Consider the following 18,870-nt stretch of genomic DNA (forward strand, 5'->3'; position numbering starts at 1 on the left):
CACAACTCGGGGCCCTGCGGCAATCCATATATTGCTGGTCTAGAGTATATTCTAAAATGTGTTGCAGGCCTGTTTTCTTTATTGTGACAGACTGTTGTCTTCTTCCATTATTGATTATCACTACAGGGTATTCCTTTTATTTATTAAAAAAATCGAATTTGAGAGGAATGTTGTAGGCCAATGGCCCAAAATATCACACACATACAGCGCCAGTCAAAAGTTTGGACACACCTAATCATTATGTTTTTTTTTCTCTACATTGTAGAATAATAGTGAAGACATGAACACTATGAAATAACACTTATGGAATCATGTAGTGTTAAACAAATAAAAATGTATATTTGAGATCCTTCAATGAAGTCACCCTTTGCCTTGATGACCACTTTGCACACTCCTGGCATTCTCTCAACCAGCTTCACCTGGAATGCTTTTCCAAATTATTGGCTATTATTATATTATTATTTGTGCCCTGGTCCTATAAGAGCTCTTTGTCACTTCTCACGAGCAGATTTGTGACAAAAACTCACACTCATTCTTGTGTTTAAGAAATGTCTTATAGCGTGTGTGTGGCAGGCTTACAATTATGGAAGAAAAAAACAACATTTGAGAGTGTGCTGACCCTGGTGCTAGAGGGGGTAAGCAGCTGGAGGTTGGCTGTTTGAAGTACGGGACTATAAAACGTTTGGGAACCACTGTGAAATAAATGTTACATAGCCTAATACAAAATATGGTATTGTCAGCTGTTTCACGCTTGTGGGGGGGGGGGGGTATCCAATTGGTAGTTGCAGTCTAATCTCATCGCTGCAACTCCTGTACAGACTCGGGAGAGGCGACGGCCGAAAGCCGTGCATCCTCCGAAACACAACCCAACCAAGCCGCACTGCTTCTTGACACAATGCTCACTTAACCAGGGAGCCAGCCGCCTCAACGTGTCAGATGAAACATCGTACACCTGCCGACGGTTCAGCGTGCACTGCGCCCGGCCCGCCACAGGAGTCGCTTGTGCGCGATGGGACAAGGACATCCGTGCCGGCCAAACCCCCCCCTAACCCGGCCGACGCTTGGCCAATTGTACGCTGCCCCATGGGTCTCCCGGTCGCGGCCGGCTGCAAAAGAGCCTGGACTCGAACCCATAATCTCAAATGGCAGCATAGGATCTCACTCTCCATTGAATACAGGCGGTGGTTGACGTCAACACCCCTCATGGAATATATTTTTTTAAAGTAATGAGATTTAGACCCCATCCACAAATCCAAAAAGAGAACTAGGCGGGAGATTGACAGCCCGCCGTTCTGCGCTGCGGACAACAAATCCCATTCTAACCGCGGGGACACAAGCATCTCGTCATTATATCCAGTATTTCTGACACGGAGAGAGCTTTTCCAAGATGTATCCAAATTCATGCAGTTCCATCCACAGACAAGTGAGAGGCGCTGTAGGGCTCCGTAGAAAGTAAAAGGGGAGGAGCGGTATCGGAGAGTAAAGTAGCCACACGGTCTGTCTGTATGATTGTGTGACCAGGCATGCGCTCGCATCTGAGAACCAACCGACGCTGAGCAGGGAGCGGATGAAGAAGCGTTTGGTGGCATCTGCGAACTCCCGACCACTCAGCTTACTATTGGCAACGGAAAGACGGTAGCCTCGACAGATACAGCGGACACCTGACACTCAGCAACAGAAGGCCAACATAATACATTTAGCTGTAAAAGCAACAACAGTCTTTGCTGGATAAAGACAGCATTCACACATAAGGACGAACGCCGGTGCTGAATCTCAGCTGCGACTAGGGAGGTAAGGAGAAACTGCGTGTCAGCGCACGAAAAACTACTTTATGCATTTTTTATGTGCTCCGTGTCAGCCTAAGTTTACGCTTTACGCGAGGACCTCTCATTATGAGTATCCCGTGCTTTGCCTGAATGTGTGTCAGAAGCAGGAGTCAGGTTCATCTGTATCACCCCTTGCTGAGCACCATAATAACCAAATGGGTGTGCGGCTCCCATGTTGTGCGCAAGCGCCTCTACTAGGTGAAAAGAAAATTAATATTCGCGCTAAACTTATAGGGTCCGTGAAATCGCGTATCAGTCTAATGATCCAACACACTCGTTCAAATTGAATAATATTAGTTTCTAATTTCTAAAGTGATTTTTTTTTTTGTTCTTTTCTTTCATGATCCACTCTTTAAATTGAATAATAGAAGACTGTTTTTAGATTTGGAATGTCCAAATGTTCTACCCTATTAAATTTAGATTTATTGGTTTGAAATATTGGTGTGGCTTGGAAAACGGGATGATTTTTAAGTCTGTGCTTCAAGTGGACGCTACCACTTCAGAGCGGGGAGATTAGCTTTGCCTACACTATACAATAAAGTGGCACATGAATGTTTGCATAGCCACAGGGTTTGGGTAAAGCCCCATATGAGACAGACATTTTACGGTCCATTATTATAACCTATTACAGATATAGACACTAGCCTCTACACCAGGGACCATCAACTAGATTCAGCCTGCAGGCTGATTTTCTTAAAATTGTAAAATTATTTATAAATATTTCTTCAGAGGAGGGTCAGGGGACCGGAACATAATTTGTAAACTGCAAATTGACCGCAAGAAGCCCAAACAGAGAGTATTTGACTACAACATAATCATGTCAAACCTTATTTGTTAAATCTGAGATATTGAGAGCGTGTGTGTGTGTGTGTGGGGGGGGGGGGGGGGGGCAATACAATCACCAGTGGGCAGCCAGTTGGGGAACCCAGCTCTATATGGTGAACAAGTGGGATCCTATGTTACCAGTATAGCTGAGACAAATGCATAGCCTATAACGGAGACAATGCCCCTGTTTTGATATAACCTATGCATCCTTCATTCCTCCCATTCTTGGAGACCTCGCCGATAGGTGAAAGAAGATTTTACGCTAGGCTAACAACCAAGTCATGTCAGATCGGTGATTATTTCTATACCCTATGATCATTGATCTAATATAGCCTATATATTTAGATCAATGATTATTTCAAGAAAGGGATCATTCAAACATGAATATATTCAAACAGCGCCTATATGCTGCTTTGCGGGAGTGGTCCTTGAGTTGCCTCTCCACCCACAGACACGTTTGCACGAAATCCTTGCTTCACTCCTCCCACAAGCCATTGGATAGGCCTATAGGCCTACAATATAATGCCAGTAGGCTGTAGTCTAATTTACTTTCACTTGCCCACTGTAACCTACTGTTAGCCTACAGGTTATGGGTACTCAATCGACTGGGCCGATGTCAGTTTATGGACACACATGCACTCATACTGTAGGTCTCCAGGTCTCCAGGATCCCAAGATAATTAGCCTACAGTCATTAGGAGGATGGTTGCCATAAGCGGGAAATACTGTTAGCAAAGCACCATCGTTAGTAAAGTTGTCCATGACTTAAAGATAAACAAATAAATGTGCCACTGTCCAAGTGTTTATTAAGATACGATATTAAGATACAATGTGGTGGGTATTAAGGTACGATGCGGAGCGGCACACTTCCATGGCCAACATCACATTGGTAAAGCCGGCAGGTACTGTAGTGTGAATCAAGCCTAGGATTAAAGGGCTTTGGTAGCAGGCATCTGTAGTCGAAGATGTGAGACTATGCATTTGTCTCCGAGCTGGGCTCATTTTAACAGGGGCTTCTCACCTCAGCTTTATATGGGCAGGGGTGTCACTGTATAGTTACAATTACTAGTCTTTGTGAAGGGATAAGGCTGTGGTGGTGGCAAAGTAAGGGAGTATGTGCACGTGTTTGTGAAAGAGTGTGTGTATGTACACACACAAAGTGTTTGTGTGCCTGTGTTAGCATGTGTGCTGTTGTTGGAGTCTTATAAGGTTGCTACAGTAAGAGCATAATTGAGTGTGTCTTTGCCTCCGCAGTGATAAACATGCAGACCATGCATCACCATCAGGGAATTATTAAAGTGAGCAGTGAGGAAGGCTTAGTTTAGATATATGATCTCTGAGGCAGAGAGCTCAGCTCTGTGTTAGTTAGCTCTGTCTGTGGCAGAGCTGGTCTGCGTGAACTTCTGTAGGATCTCGAATGAAGCAAACAGAGGCAGGCAATCAATGTATATGTTTTTTGGAGTTTGTTACACTCTAATAGAGTATAATAGAGTACTCTAATAGAGTGTAACAACAATAATATTGCAAAAACCAACTGCCAGCCTAACACGGAACCCAAACCGGCTGCGTGCGTGCGCCATCGTGCTTACATTTTATTTTGTCCCCCCACACCAAACGCGATCACGACACACAGGTTAAAATATCAAAACAAACTCTGAACCAATTATTCATTTGGGGACAGGTTGAAAAGCATTAAACATTTATGGCAATTTAGCTAGTTAGCTTGAACTTGCTAGCCAATTTGTCCTGGGATATAAACATTGAGTTGTTATTTTACCTGAAATGCTGAGCAAGAGGACAAACACCAGTCTCAACTTCAACAGTGAAGAGGCGACTCTGGGATGCTGGCCTTCTAGGCAGAGTTGCAAAGAAAAAGCGATATTTCAGACTAGCCAATAAAAAGAAAAGGTTAAGAAGGGCAAAATAACGCAGACACTGGACAGAGGAACTCTGCTTGAAGGCCAGCATCCCGGAGTCACCTCTTCACTCTTGACATTGAGACTGGTGTTTTGCTGGTACTATTTAATGAATCTGCCAGTTGAGGACTTGTGAGGTGTCTTTTTCTCAAACTAGACACTCATGTATTTGTCCTCTTGCTCAGTTGTGCACCGGGGCCTCCCACTCCTCTTTCTATTCTGGTTAGGGACAGTTTGCGCTGTTCTGCGAAGGGAGGAGTACACAGCGTTGTACGAGATATTCATTTTATTGTCAATTTCTCGCATGGAACAGCCTTCATTTCTCAGAACAAGAATAGACCAACGAGTTTCAGAAGAAAGTGCTTTGTTTCTGGCCATTTTGAGCCTGTAAACGAACCCACATGATGATGCTCTAGATACTCAACTGGTCTAAAGAAGGCCAGTTTTATTGCTTCTTTAACGAGGACAACAGTTTTCAGCTGTGCTAACATAATTGCAAAAGAGTTTTCTAATTATCAATTAGCCTTTTTAAAATGATAAACTTGGATTAGCTAACACAGCGTGCCATTGGAACACAGGAGTGATGGTTGCTGATAATGGGCTTCTACACCTATGTAGATATTCAATTAAAAATCAACCGTTTCCAGCTACAATAGTCATTTACAACATTAACAATGTCTACACTGTATTTCTGATCAATTTGATGTTATTTTAATGGACAACAAAATGTGCTTCTCTTTCAAAAGCAAGGACATTTCTAAGTGACCCCAAACTTTTGAACGGTAGTGTGTTTTTTTTTGGTTATTACTATTATTATTGATTTTTTTTTAACCTTTATTTAACTAGGCAAGTCAGTTAAGAACAAATTCTTATCTATTCACATATCATCTTTGTCAAATGAAAATGTAGTATAATAAAGTCATTTCAAATGGCACACGTTATTTTTCCATTTTAATATGAAATGTTTGAACGGAGTATAGGCCTATTACTCTTATATTATTATGCATTTTACATTCTTCAGTCTTACGGATTACGATGCTTTAATTGGGGACGGGAATAGAGAACCTAGACAACGAAAGTTGCAGCTGTCTGGTGTCAACGTAAAATCTAAATCACTCGTTTATTCTGGTGTGTTTTTCATTTCAGAAGTTGACATGCTTTTCAAGAAGAACGATTTCCCTAATAATCATCAGAAATCAGGCCACCTGAGGGGGGGGTGGGTTCAGAAAATCGGCAATCAAAATAAACATTCTACCACAGTGACCAGGGCAGCCCATTTCATTCTGAGTTCGGATTTATCTCTACGATGCATACTTTCAGGTTTTCCGAACAACACTGCAGGTGCTAGCACATGCGCAAATCAAACGCACTGCCGGAACTACCATTTTAAGGTGTTTACATGTCCTGATAATTAAAAAAAATCAATCAATCGATTTTTAAGATGAGCAGAGTAAGGTGTTCACATGACTAATGCCATACTCGGCCTACTGCCATAATCAGTTGCGTGTAAAACAAAAAATAGTCGTTAGTTATAAACATTGATTTTGAAATAGCAGGACTAGAAGAATCCTGCCTCTTGTCAGTGTCCTGAATCCTGCCCCTTGTCATTGTCCTGAATCCTGCCCCTTGTCATTGTCCTGAATCCTGCCCCTTGTCAGTGTCCTGAATCCTGCCCCTTGTCAGTGTCCTGAATCCTGCCCCTTGTCAGTGTCCTGAATCCTGCCCCTTGTCAGTGTCCTGAATCCTGATCCCCTCTGTCTTTTTTTATATGAATACTTTTTTTTGTGTCTTTGCCCTGCGGCGGTGAGAAGAATACACTGTGCTGTTTTAGGACTGTGTGTAGTCCAATAGCCATGCCAAGCTTAGGCTGTATGGTCTTACAAACCAAGAGCATGCTAATTCTGTACCAACACAGTCAGATAAACATGTTGGGGAAGCTCTGAGGCTTTTATATGGCTGCCAGTGCTTAAACGAGAGAGTACGGACGGGTGTTAGAACAACAGGCTACAAAAGGCCAAATGGGACTTCAATCTTTCTCTCTCTGAAAAAAAAAATTGATGTATTTTAGAGGCTCCGTTTCGGAATGTTTTTATCCCCAGATCTCTCGCATTCATTCCTCATCTCCATCATTCAGCTCTGGTGATATTCCCTGTGGATCAGTATGCAGAATATTCAGGTAGGGATGGAGGCTATTGTAAAAGGGTAATATACTTGCTAATGTAGATGGGGTGAACGGCCACAAGCTAGCTGTTTCCCGAGCCTCTTTAGAGACCAGTGAACTATGAAAGGCAGTCTCTTGTCTTCAGCTGCTCTCTCCTACACAGGAGCTCCGGGGGTTGTGGCTGTGGTATCATAGCGCTAAAAGCCTGCTGTTTGACTGCACCGAGACTAGAATGGTCTCATAGCGACACACAACTCTGAACGCCCAACAACTACACAGACTGAGTCAGAAGTGCTCGCTCTGCTGCAAGGATGCAGCCCATGCTGTTTTTTTTGCCAATCCAAAAAGTGGCAGCACTTACGTGAATTTCAGTGCCTCGATCTCGAGGAAGGTTTAGTTTATTAGGATCCCCAATAGCTACGTGGACATGTAGCTGCTACTCTTCCTGGGGTCCACATAAAACATACAAAGTACAGAACAGTTATAGACAAGAACAACAGAATATTACATTAAATTCAAAATAAATGAGAGTTATATATTAGAAAGAGAACAAAAATACTATTTACACACTACTCGTTCTAAAATTAGTTATTTAGAAAGAGGAAAGTTGCTGTGATATAGGATGTATATATATATTTTTTTAAGCAAAACTTGATTTTTGCCTGAGTAACCTGGTGGCAGAGCATTCCACGATGACATGGCTCGATACATAACTGAGCAATGGATTAAATCTGTCTTTGCTTTGGGTAGAAAAATCCATAGTGACGCGTGTGTCTGGTGAAGTATGCCTGTTTTTGAAGTGTATGCAAATAGATTTATACAAGTGGTTAGGCATTTTCAACAGACAGATGTTTCTTAAAAAGACTAGAAGAGAAGTAGTCAATTCCTCCTCAACCATGAAAGACCATGTTAGTAGTTCTGTGTGTGCAGTTAAGGGCAAGGCATGGTTCTTTTGTTTTGAGCCAGCTGCAGCTTTGCTAGGTCTTTCTTTGCTGCGCCATATTACCGGCTACAAACAATATAGGCTAACTCCACTGTACTAAACTCATACATTTAGATTTTTGGGGTGGTATTTTAGGGGTTATATTCGACTGGCAATTCGTTAGGCTACATAACATGGTAACGCAAAATGGGTAAAGAGGGTTTGCTTTCATGTGCGGCTAAATCAAGCCCATCAGTTTCGAATGATATGAAGTGACAGAGGAAATATTCTGTATTTATTCAACATAAAAAAAAAAAAACACATTTGGACCTTTTTTTAAAAAGTATATTAATATACTCAGTCGGAAGCTGATGGCCTAGAATGGATTTAGCCTATTTTCAGCTATTCTATGATTTATATGACAGGGACAATGCAATGGATGCTAAGCAAAACAGTTTATTTTTTATCCATACAGGTTCTAGCCAGCCTCGACACATTTTTTAAGCTTTGCCTTGGTGTGTGCCATTGTCAGAAAGGTATTGTCACTGTGGGCTATTTCATATAACTACTGTATCGTGGGTTGTGTGGTATCCTCTCCAGAAACTAGTACCAATCCTACCTTTCCCATCAATATGCTGCGGTTTCAGTAGCATCTGAGCTAATAGGCTGGCACCCCGGGGGCCAGGGCCAAAGGCGACACTGATTAGACTATCAACCAATTCCATACCAACCCCTGGCTCCCGCCAAGCCTCTTCGCGTCTTGTATATAGATTTGAAAGGATGTGATTGGTGTTATCTAAGTAATATGGCAAACATTTGGAGAACATCAGAGTGCAAGGTGAAGCTTCAAGCAATTATTGCTGAATCCAATCCAAACCTTTCTATTCAGTCATAATCCACAAATAGTATGGCAACGATAGTCAGAGCAGTTGGCTAAAGCGCACAGGCCAACAGATCTGGGACCAGGCTAATGCAGTCATTTGGCTAATCCAAACCTTTCAGACCTCCATTAGGAGCCTAGAGGCGAGGGGCTAGGGGGTGGGGAACTAAGGGTTTGGTCTGGAACTGGGCCTGTATAAGCAGTCCCCTCCAGGCGGTGTCCAGTTTAAGCGGGGGCAGCCTAAACCCGTTAACTTCACATGATGACACGGCAGACTAGCTTCACACAGGAGGGAGATCTGGGGGCCTGGGACACTGTCTGGTGGACATGGAAAATCAGAAATCTACCGTTACCTCCTAGCTCCTCCTGGCAAGCCTTTGTTTGTGTATAAAGACCAGTAGCGTTTGCCGGCCCAAAAATACTTAGCACCTCTGAACAGAGTGCCGGCTGTTATTTGCAAACCGAGTGCAAATGGATTCTACACATCGAAACGGGGGGAAAATGTCCGCCGTCAGACGCCTACTGGCGGGTGGTCCCCAAAACACACCGTGGCGAACGAACGGCAGACGAATGTCAGACCGTAACTCGTGGAATGTGTTTTCTCCTTTTAAAACCACAGTCTGAAAGATTTCCACAGTGATTTCCAACTACTGCATTTGACTTATAAATACCTTCTTTTTTTTTAGGAGATTTAGTACAACTGTCTTACCTTGTTGTAGAAATCAAGAAATTGCCATGTAAAAATGACTCTATTGTAAAAAATGATGTTGGTGGTCTATAAGTGTGGCTTTCAGCTGTCTTGCTGTGTTGATTGCTGTTAGCCTGTGACTGTGACAGTGCTGCTCCCCTGGTATCTATCTCTTTTATAGAACACACCTTCTCTTTAATAAGGTGCATTTTATTAGGTTGTCGCTGCTTCTGAATAAACATCGTCCATAATAAAATATAAAAATATATTCCCGGGTAATGTGTTTTAGTTTTAAGAGAGTGGCGAAGATGTCAGATGTTGTTGGCTGGCCCTTACGAGGGGTGTGGCAGTGTTCTGTAATAATTGATCTAAAATTGAATAATTTAATCTGCCTTCAGGAGGTGCTGTGTGAGAGAGAATGGCGAGAGGCCTAGCAAATCAATCCTGAGGTGGAGTGTCATTCTCATACCAGCCTCCTCTTCTTCCTGCAGGCAGACCTGACCTGATATTACCCCAGTCACCACCATCACACATCCTTACCAGTCCCCGGAACAAGTCATTGGAACTTATTTCAATCCAAATTTGCACTCCCCAGACTCATTAATCGTCCCTCCATGAATAGACAGTACTTGAGGCGAGTGTTCAGATGACTAGACAGTACTTGAGGCTATACAGTATCATTGCCTACTTGTGCGATCATGACAGTCCCATTTGACTGTGATTTCCTTTACTAGAAGAATAGTTGATTGGTTTAGTAGGACAGACAGTTGATAGGTTAGTTGGGTTATATGGTCCACACAAACATAATGTCATTGAGTAAACAAACCACGAGCTAGTGTGAAAAGATTTAAACCAATGAGGTGAGGGTTAAGGCGGGATAAATAAGATTAGGCTTGGAGCATTGCATGAAATATTTCAATTTTGTGACTGCAATGGCAGCATACAGTAAATTACACATTGAATAAAAAATATAAATGCAACAATTTCAAAGATTTTGCTGAATTACAGTTCATATATGGAAATCGGTCAATTAAAATCAATTCATTAGCCCCTAATCTATTGATTTGACATGACTGGGAATACATATATGCATCTGTTGGTCACATAGACTTTTAAAAATAATGATAACCACTCAGTATCTGGTGTGACCACCATTTGACTCATGCAGCGTGACACATCTCCTTCGCATAGAGTTGTTCAGGCTGTAGAATGTGGAATGTTGTTCCATTCCTCTTCAATGGCTGTGAGACGTTGCTGGATATTAGCGGGAACTGGAACACGTGGTCGTACACGTTGATCCAGAGAACCCCAGACATGCTTCATCGGTGACATGTCTGGTGAGTATGCAGGGACATTTTCAGCTTCCAGGGATCGCTGTACTATACTGTGCTCTACTCCACTGTACTGTGGTGTCCAAACTTGTGAAACAGACGCCCTATGATTGATTCAAATTTGTACTGACCAAATTTCCACTACTTTTCAACGTTCATTGCTGTCCGGTGTGGGTCGGTGCTCAGTGGGTGAGTAGGATGGTTAAAGTACACTGAACAAAAATATAAACTCGACATTTAAAGTGTTGGTTTCATAAGCTGAAATAAAAGATGCCAGAAATGTTCCATATGCACAAAAAGCTTATTTCTCACACATTTTGTGCACAAATTTGTTTACATCCCTGTTAGTGAGCATTTCTCCTTTGCCAAGATAATCCATCCATCTGGCAGTTGTGGCCTCTCAATCATATATCACCAAACGGCATGATCATTACACATGTGGACCTTGTAATGGGGACAATAAAAGGCCACTCTAAATTTAGCATGTTTATCACACAACACAATGCCAGAGCTGTCTCAAGTTTTGAAGGAGGGTGCAATTGGCATTTGCACCAGAGCTGTTGCCAAAGAATTTGTTTTTCTACCATAAGTGGCCTCACAACCGCAGACGACGTCTAACCACGCCAGCCCAGGACCTCCACATCAGGCTTCTTCGTCTGTGGGATCATCTGAGACCAGCCATCAGGACAGCTGATGAAACTGCGTGCTGCTAGTCCTCACCAGGCTCTTAACCTGACTGCAGTTCGGCGTCGTAAACGAATTCTGGGAGCAAATGCTTACCTTCGATGGCCACTGGCACGTTGGAGAAGTGTGTTCTTCACAGATTAATCCCAGTTTCAACTGGGCAGATGGCAGACAGAGTGCATGGTGTCATGTGTGCGAGTGGTTTGCTAACGTCAACGTTGTGAACAGAATGCCCCATGCTGGGGTTATTGTGTGGGCAGGCATAAGCTACGGACAACGAACACAATTGCATTTTATTGATGGCAATTTGAATGCACAGAGATACCGTGACGATCCTGAGGCCCATTGTCGTGCCATTCATCCTCCGCCATCACCTCATGTTTCAGCATGATAATGCATGGCCCCATGGCCTCCCAGTTCTTCCATGGCCTGCATAGTCACCGGACACGACACCCATTTAAGTATTATTGGGATGCTCTGGATCGACATTCAATGTAAATGGAATGAGGGGGCTCATGGATGGGTGTCAGTAAGAGCTGGGAGAGGTGACATTAACTGTAGCGAAAGAAGAGGGACAGGAGGGTTTTCACACTCTTGCTTTTACCAGCGGCAGGAAGCCTAGTGGTTAGAGCGTTGGGCCAGTACCCGAAAGGTTGCTGGATCGAATCCCCGAGCTGAAGATAAAAATCTGTCGTTCTGCCCCTGAACAAGGCAGTTAACACACTGCACCCCATAGGCCGTCATTGTAAATAAGAATTTGTTCTTAAATGACTTGCCTAGTTAAATTAAGGTCAAATAAAAAACACAAGACAGAAGGAGAATGAAAATGGCTATGAACAGTATGCCAGTGGAAGGAAGGACAGTAGCAGGTGTCCCAACTCTGGTTTGTGACTACTAAGAATTCCCACTGTGGCCAATTCGGTTGCAGCCTTTCCGTTACTGATTTTTAATCACTTAATAAATCATAACAATTTGGTTTCAGTAAAAACACTTGGTAGGTATGTGTTTTTACTTGTTACGTCTGTGAAATTAAGGGAGACATTTTTCAAAACATCTCAAAGAAATGCAGGTTTTTGGTGACGAGACAGTAGGCAATATTCCTTAAACTTACAGAAGGCAAATAATTTCTGAAAAACTGAATATACAGTGCATTCGTAAGGTATTCAAACCCCTTCACCTTTTTCACATTTTGTTACGTTACAGCCTTATTCTAAAATGGATTAAATAAATAAAAATCCTCATCCATCTACACACAACACCCCATAATGACAAAGCAAAAACAGGTTTTTAGAAATGTTTGCAAATGTATAAAAAATAAAGATACCTTATTTACATAAGTATTCAGACCCTTCGCTATGAAACTTGAAATTGAGCTCAGGTGCATCCTGTTTCTATTGATCATCCTTGAGATGTTTCTACAACTTGACTGGAGTCCATCGGTGGTAAATTCAATTGATTGGACATGATTTGGAAAGGCACACACTTGTCCCACATTTGACAGTGCATGTCAGAGCAAAATCCAAGCCATGAGGTCAAAGGAATTTTTTTGTAGAGCTCCAAGACCGGATTGTGCCGAGGCACAGATCTCTGGGAGGGTACCAAAACATTTCTGCAGCATTGAAGGTTCCCAAGAACACCGTAGCCCCCATCTTTCTTAAATGGAAGAAGGCTGGAACCACCAAGACTGGCAGCTCTGCCAAACTGAGCAATCAGGGGAGAAGGACCTTGGTCAGGGAGGTGACCAAGAACCCCGATGGTCACTGACAGAGCTCCAGATTTTCTCTGTGGAGATGGAAAAACCTTCCAGAAGAACAGCCATCTCTGCAGCACTCCAGCAATCATGTGTTTTATGGTAGAGTGGCCAGACAGAAGCCACTCCTCAGTAAAAGGCACATGACAGCCCGCTTGTAGATTCCAAAGGGCACCTCAAGGACTCTCAGACCATGAGAAACAAGATTCTCTGGTCTGATGAAATCAAGATTGAACTTCTTAGCCTGAATGCCAAGCGTCACATCTGGAGGAAACCTGGCACCATCCCTACGGTGAAGCATGGTGGTGGCAGCAGCATCCTGTAGGGATGTTTTTCTGCGGAAGGGACTGGGAGACTAGTCAGGATCGAGGGAAAGATGAATGGAGCAAAGGTCCTTGATGAAAACCTGCTCCAGTGCACTCAATACCTCAGTCTGGTGCAAACATCTCTGGAGAGACTTGAAAATAGCTGTGCAACCTGACAGAGATTGAGAGGATCTGCAGAGAAGAATGGGAGAAACTCCCCAAATACAGGTGTGCCAAGCTTGTAGTGTCATACCCAAGAAGACTCGAGGCTGTAATTGCTGCCAAATGTGCTTCAATAATGTACTGACTAATGGGTCTGAATACTTATGTAAATGTTATTGTTTTTTTTTAATACATTTGCAACCATTTCTAAACACTTGTTTTTGCTTTGTCATTATGGTAGTAGTGTGTGTAGATTGACGAGGAAAATAAACAATTGAATACATTTGAGAATAAGGCTATAACTTAACAAAATGTGGAAAAAGTAAAGGGGTCTGTATATCCAAATGCACTGTAAATGTTGCTATTAGTTAGCAGGGGTCTTTACTTCAATGTTGTTTTTGATGTATTTCCAATACTTTTTAAATACCTTTTTCTGCTAGATGTTTTCTAAGACCCCCTTTCCCATGTGTTTGACCAGTAGTCAAAGCCTTTGCTTATTCCTAACACTTTTTAGTGGAAAATGTTTGAAACATCTACACTGTGTATGCCTTAACTTATAAAATAAAATAGACTTCCATTTGCCACCAAATGTGATGTGGTCCTACGAATTTCACGCTAGTGCTCATGGAGCTTTTTATGTGGAAATGACAGTCTTCCATTGAACTAAAAACTCTATAAATGGTAAATGAATTCGTAACTAGTTTACGGCTAATGGAAGTATACATAACAGTTACTTGCAGCAATACCTCATTTCCATACCCATGCGTAGGAGTTGAAAGGTGACTCTTGAGTTAAAAGAGGATACATAAATCATGGATCCATGGGTGGTGATCTGAATATCTAATACTATGTGTTTGCATCATGTTTGTATTGTAGACTATGTACTTTAGCAATGGATTAAAAAGGTATATCAATTGGCCGTAACCAACTGTAATGATGTATGCGTTTTTCATTTTGTGATTTAGGTGCACCGTGTTGTGTGCTACTAATGCTGCTTAGGCAACATCCACTACATAGTGAACAATGACCATGTTCATTAATCTGGCACTGTATACAGATGGACAATGTTAGAAAAAAGTATACTGAACAAAAATATTATATATATATATATATATATATATATATATATATATATATATATATAAATAAAAACATGCAACAATTTCAAAGATTTTACTGAGTTGCAGTTCATATGAGGAAATCAGTCAATTGAAATAAATGCATTAGGCCCTAATCTATGGATTTCATGACTGGGAATACAGATAAGCATCTGTTGGTCACAGATGCCTTGAAAAAAATTGGCCTCACAATGGGTTTCATGATCTCATCACAGTATTTCTGTGCTTTCAAATTGCCATCGATACCATAACCCCACCATCACCATCAGGCACTCTGTTCGCAACGTTGACATTGGCAAACCTCTTGCCCATACGACGCCAGTGTAGTTTTGACTGAAATGCGTGCATTGCTTCTCAGGTGAGTCCATAGTAGCTGTGTGTCATTGATACAATTTTCTCCGCTGCACTGATCATAGTGTGTTGCCACATTCGTTTAAAACATGTAGCTGGAAGGATGCACAATTATGAATGTCAAAATGGAACAAATGTCTATTTTAAATTAGTCACTTTGGGATGTTTATTTTTATATTGGTGACATAAAATTGCAGTTTCCAAACATGCCTTCAGAAAGTATTCACACCCCTTGACTTTTCAAATTTAGTTGTTACAGCCTGAATTCAAAGTGGATTACATGTTATTAAAATCACACCTATCTACACACAATACAATAATCACAAAGTGTAAACATGTTTTTAGAAATTTATTGAAAATGAAATACAGAAATATCTCATTTCTGTAAATATTTACACCCTTGAGTCGATACATGTTAGAATCCACTTTCGCAGCGATTACAACTGTGTGTCTTTCTGGGTAAGTCTCTTAAGGGTTTTGCACACCTGGATTAGCTCTATTCAGTTTCTTTTTATTGTTAAAAAAAGTTATAGTCCTTGCCGATGACAAGCATACCCATAACATGATGCATCCTCCACCTTGCCCCAAACATAATACTTTCTATTCAGGACATTTCTTTGACAATTTTTTTTCAGTTTTACTTCAGAGCCTTATTGCAAACAGGATACATGTTTTGGAATATTTTTATTCTGTACAGGCTTCCTTCTTTTCACTGTCATTTAGGTTAATGGTGATGTTGATCCATCCTCCCTTTTCTTCTATCACAGCCATTTAAACTCTAACTGTTTTAAATCACCATTGGCCTCATGGTGAAATCTCTGAGCAGTTTCCTTAAGAAAGACATGTATATTTGCAGTGTCTGGGTGTATTGATACACCATATTATGTGTAATTTAATAACTTCACAATGCTCAAAGGGACCCTTTTGAAGCATTGGAAAACCTCCCTGGTCTTTGGTTAAATCTGTGTTTGAAATTCACTGCTTGACTGATTACAGATTATTGTATGTGTTGGGTACAGAGATGAGGTAGTCATTCCAAAATCATGATAAACACTATTGCACACAGTGAGTCCATACAACTAATTATGTGACTTATTAAGCAAATTCTTACTCCTCTAACCTATTTACGCCTGCCATAACAAAGGGGTTGAATTCTTATTGACTTAAGACATTTCAGCTTTTTCATTTTTTCTTAATTTGTAAAAATGTCTAAAAACATAATTACACTTTGACATTATAGAGTATGACACAGTCACACAACATCTCAATGTAATCAATTTTAAATTCAGGCTGTAACACAACACAATTTGGAAAAAGTTGGGGGGGTGAAATACTCCTGAAGGCACTAACACACGCACTCATGCTCGAACACACAGACGTCACCAGGACATGGCTTTCGGGATTTACGCCCCGAATATTTTGTGCTGCTGCGATGGTTTAAAAAAACAACAACAATTAGGCAACTAAATGCGCCGCTTAGTTGATAGCGCCATGGATGTCCGACATATTAGCGGTTGCGACAAAACTATTTCTGTTTTCTTCCTACAAATGCTATTATGACCCCATTCCTGAAAGGTAAGACTCATGAATGTCTGTGATGCTCACCAACCGTGTAGGAGACGTTAGAAAGGGACTGTGACAACCACAATTGAAAGCAATGCAGATCGTCTTTACCTGATGAGCTTCCCCAATGTTTTCCTGAATTTTCTTATACTTTTCTGATGCATTTCTGCCACTTAGGCTACTGATGCAAATACACATTTGTACACCTTTCCCATATGCTGTTCAGACCTTGACATATTTTCTTATTAGCCTTATGAACATAGACACTTGGTGTAGTTTCTGTGCTATAACGGTTAAAAAGGCCACTAGGCCTACATCGTTTTTATAACAATTTAGCTAAAACCACTATTGGCTAAACAGGAAAAATAAGTGATTTAGACATTGATACATACTTGTTCGTTGGCTTACTGAAATTATTCACTTGTAATTGTACTCGCTCATGTGATTATTTTAAATATAATTGTAACAGTAGGCCTTTAACCCCATTCCTTGGTTACTGGCCACAATCCATTGATTTAATAATTAGAAGTGTTGATTGTTTGGCCTTAGGAGAGAGCACAGCACATGGAAGGGAATGGGTGCTGGAGGTGCTGCAGATATGTTTTAAATACATTTTCCAAATGTATATGATTACTATCTGTAAAGAAATAAATGACATCATAAATACTACACCAGAGAGCATAATGTAGCCACAAAATAGATATGGATTGTGTTTTATCATATGATGAGCGCCTTTAGGCCTCCGCAATTGGGCAGTACGTGTGGCAAATACCAAACCGTTGATACAGTTTTGACTTCAAAACAGCCGAGAGCAGCTACAAGGCCCTTCGTAATATTTCAAAATACAATCGCAGGAAAAACTGTTTGTATGAGTTCCATGCAACTACATTTTCTGGCTATCATTTTTGCCGTATTTTACCATCTGTGGCACCTCTCTTTTCATTGACCTATGCTATTGGTTGCGTTTAAGACACGTTTGTTTTCATTGATCTCGGTAGGATGTGTCAGTAAGCCTGTCATTTGTGTGGTATTAGAAAATATTATTTGAATGTTTCCAGACATGTAGAATTGCATAAAAGCATTTTAGAAGAGGCTTTTTCTTTTTGTCAGACCCACAAATACCATGATGCATGCAATGCTTTATTAGAGGTGTTCCAATGCAAACCCTAACCCCCTCACACACACACACACACTCTCTCTACTATTCAAGTGGAACAATAGTTACTTCACCACCCTTCACAGGCCACTGTGTAGCATGATGTTCAGACTTGAAAGGCGGGTAATTGTTGCTTGCATCTGAAGCCAAAGAAATGAACACCGGAAAATCATATCTAGGAAATAGTCACCTCTCTGGTACCCTATTAAGGCCAGTGCGACTGCTACGTTTGTGGTGCGCCATATATACAATGCCATGTAGATGTAACCCCTAGTCAAGTTCTTCAAAGGAAAACCGAAATACCGCATCCATGGAACTGACCCTGGTTTTTATAGAAGTATTCTGAGCGTAGCCAAAGCTATCGCTTGTCGTTTCTCTGCTGCCTATGGCCCTTTGGTGTGCAATGCTATAGCCTTCTGGGTAAGAATCAAGATCCGTTACAATTTATTTGCATTGTCAGCTCTCAAACTTTTCAAGTTCCCTGTTTTGAATTTGAGTGAGTAGGCCTAGGACCTTTTTTTTGTAGGTTATTAACAGTTGAAACACTTAAATCAACCCCAGCAGCTTGTCTCAAATGGAGTCCGTGGTGCTGGCCAAGTTAGATTATTAATGGTGAGTCTCCATCTCTCATACTCTAATTGGTCTCTGGTGATTGTGAAGCATTCTGATTAAGAAATGCCATTAAAATTGATGTATTATGCCTGCAAGTCTGTTTCTCAGTCAGATAGCTATTTTAATCAATTGATAATTACACACGATTTATTGCTTGAGTTCCTGTTGACAGCTTCACAATAATTGGTTACATGGCAAGTTTTGTGCTGTGCTGTTTGAATGACATCGGAAATATATATTGTGCAAAAATAAAGTTGGGAGGACGATAACTTTTTACTAATTTATTTTAGAGCAATACATCATGGGTAGTTTTTAGCATTTGTTAACTCAAAGTATGCTCTCTATTCTGTATCTAAGTTAAACTTAGGCCTAAATCACGCCCATGTGTCCATTTATATCCAGTCTATCCTAGTTGATATGTATCTGTAATGTTCACTCACAATCTCTGAGTATGTTTTTGACTTTATTAATGTCATCCATGGGTGACTTTTCACACAGTGCGTCTTATCCATTAAGGAAATGCTAATGTCTGCTCGGAGCGATAGGAAGCTCTATGTAAGTGGGCAATTCCATGTAAAAGGACCCATAAGTACCCGATGGGAAGTTCATAGTAGTATGTCA

The 18,870-nt window shown here is 41.2% G+C and overlaps 1 protein-coding gene across 1 annotated transcript in view; it reads left to right on the plus strand.

The window, feature by feature from the left end:
- Positions 1-934: 934 nt before the first annotated feature.
- Positions 935-18,870, plus strand: part of LOC110530907 (kelch-like protein 29) — a 331,159-nt gene continuing 313,223 nt past the window's right edge. Inside the window, exon 1 of the mRNA XM_036985426.2 lies at positions 935-1,791. The gene's annotated coding sequence lies outside the window, so the exon portion shown is untranslated. The remainder of the gene's footprint in view (positions 1,792-18,870) is intronic.

Source organism: Oncorhynchus mykiss, chromosome 8 (assembly GCF_057628025.1).
Source record: "Oncorhynchus mykiss isolate SJ-2025 chromosome 8, ASM5762802v1, whole genome shotgun sequence".
Classification (NCBI taxonomy): Eukaryota; Metazoa; Chordata; class Actinopteri; order Salmoniformes; family Salmonidae; genus Oncorhynchus; species Oncorhynchus mykiss.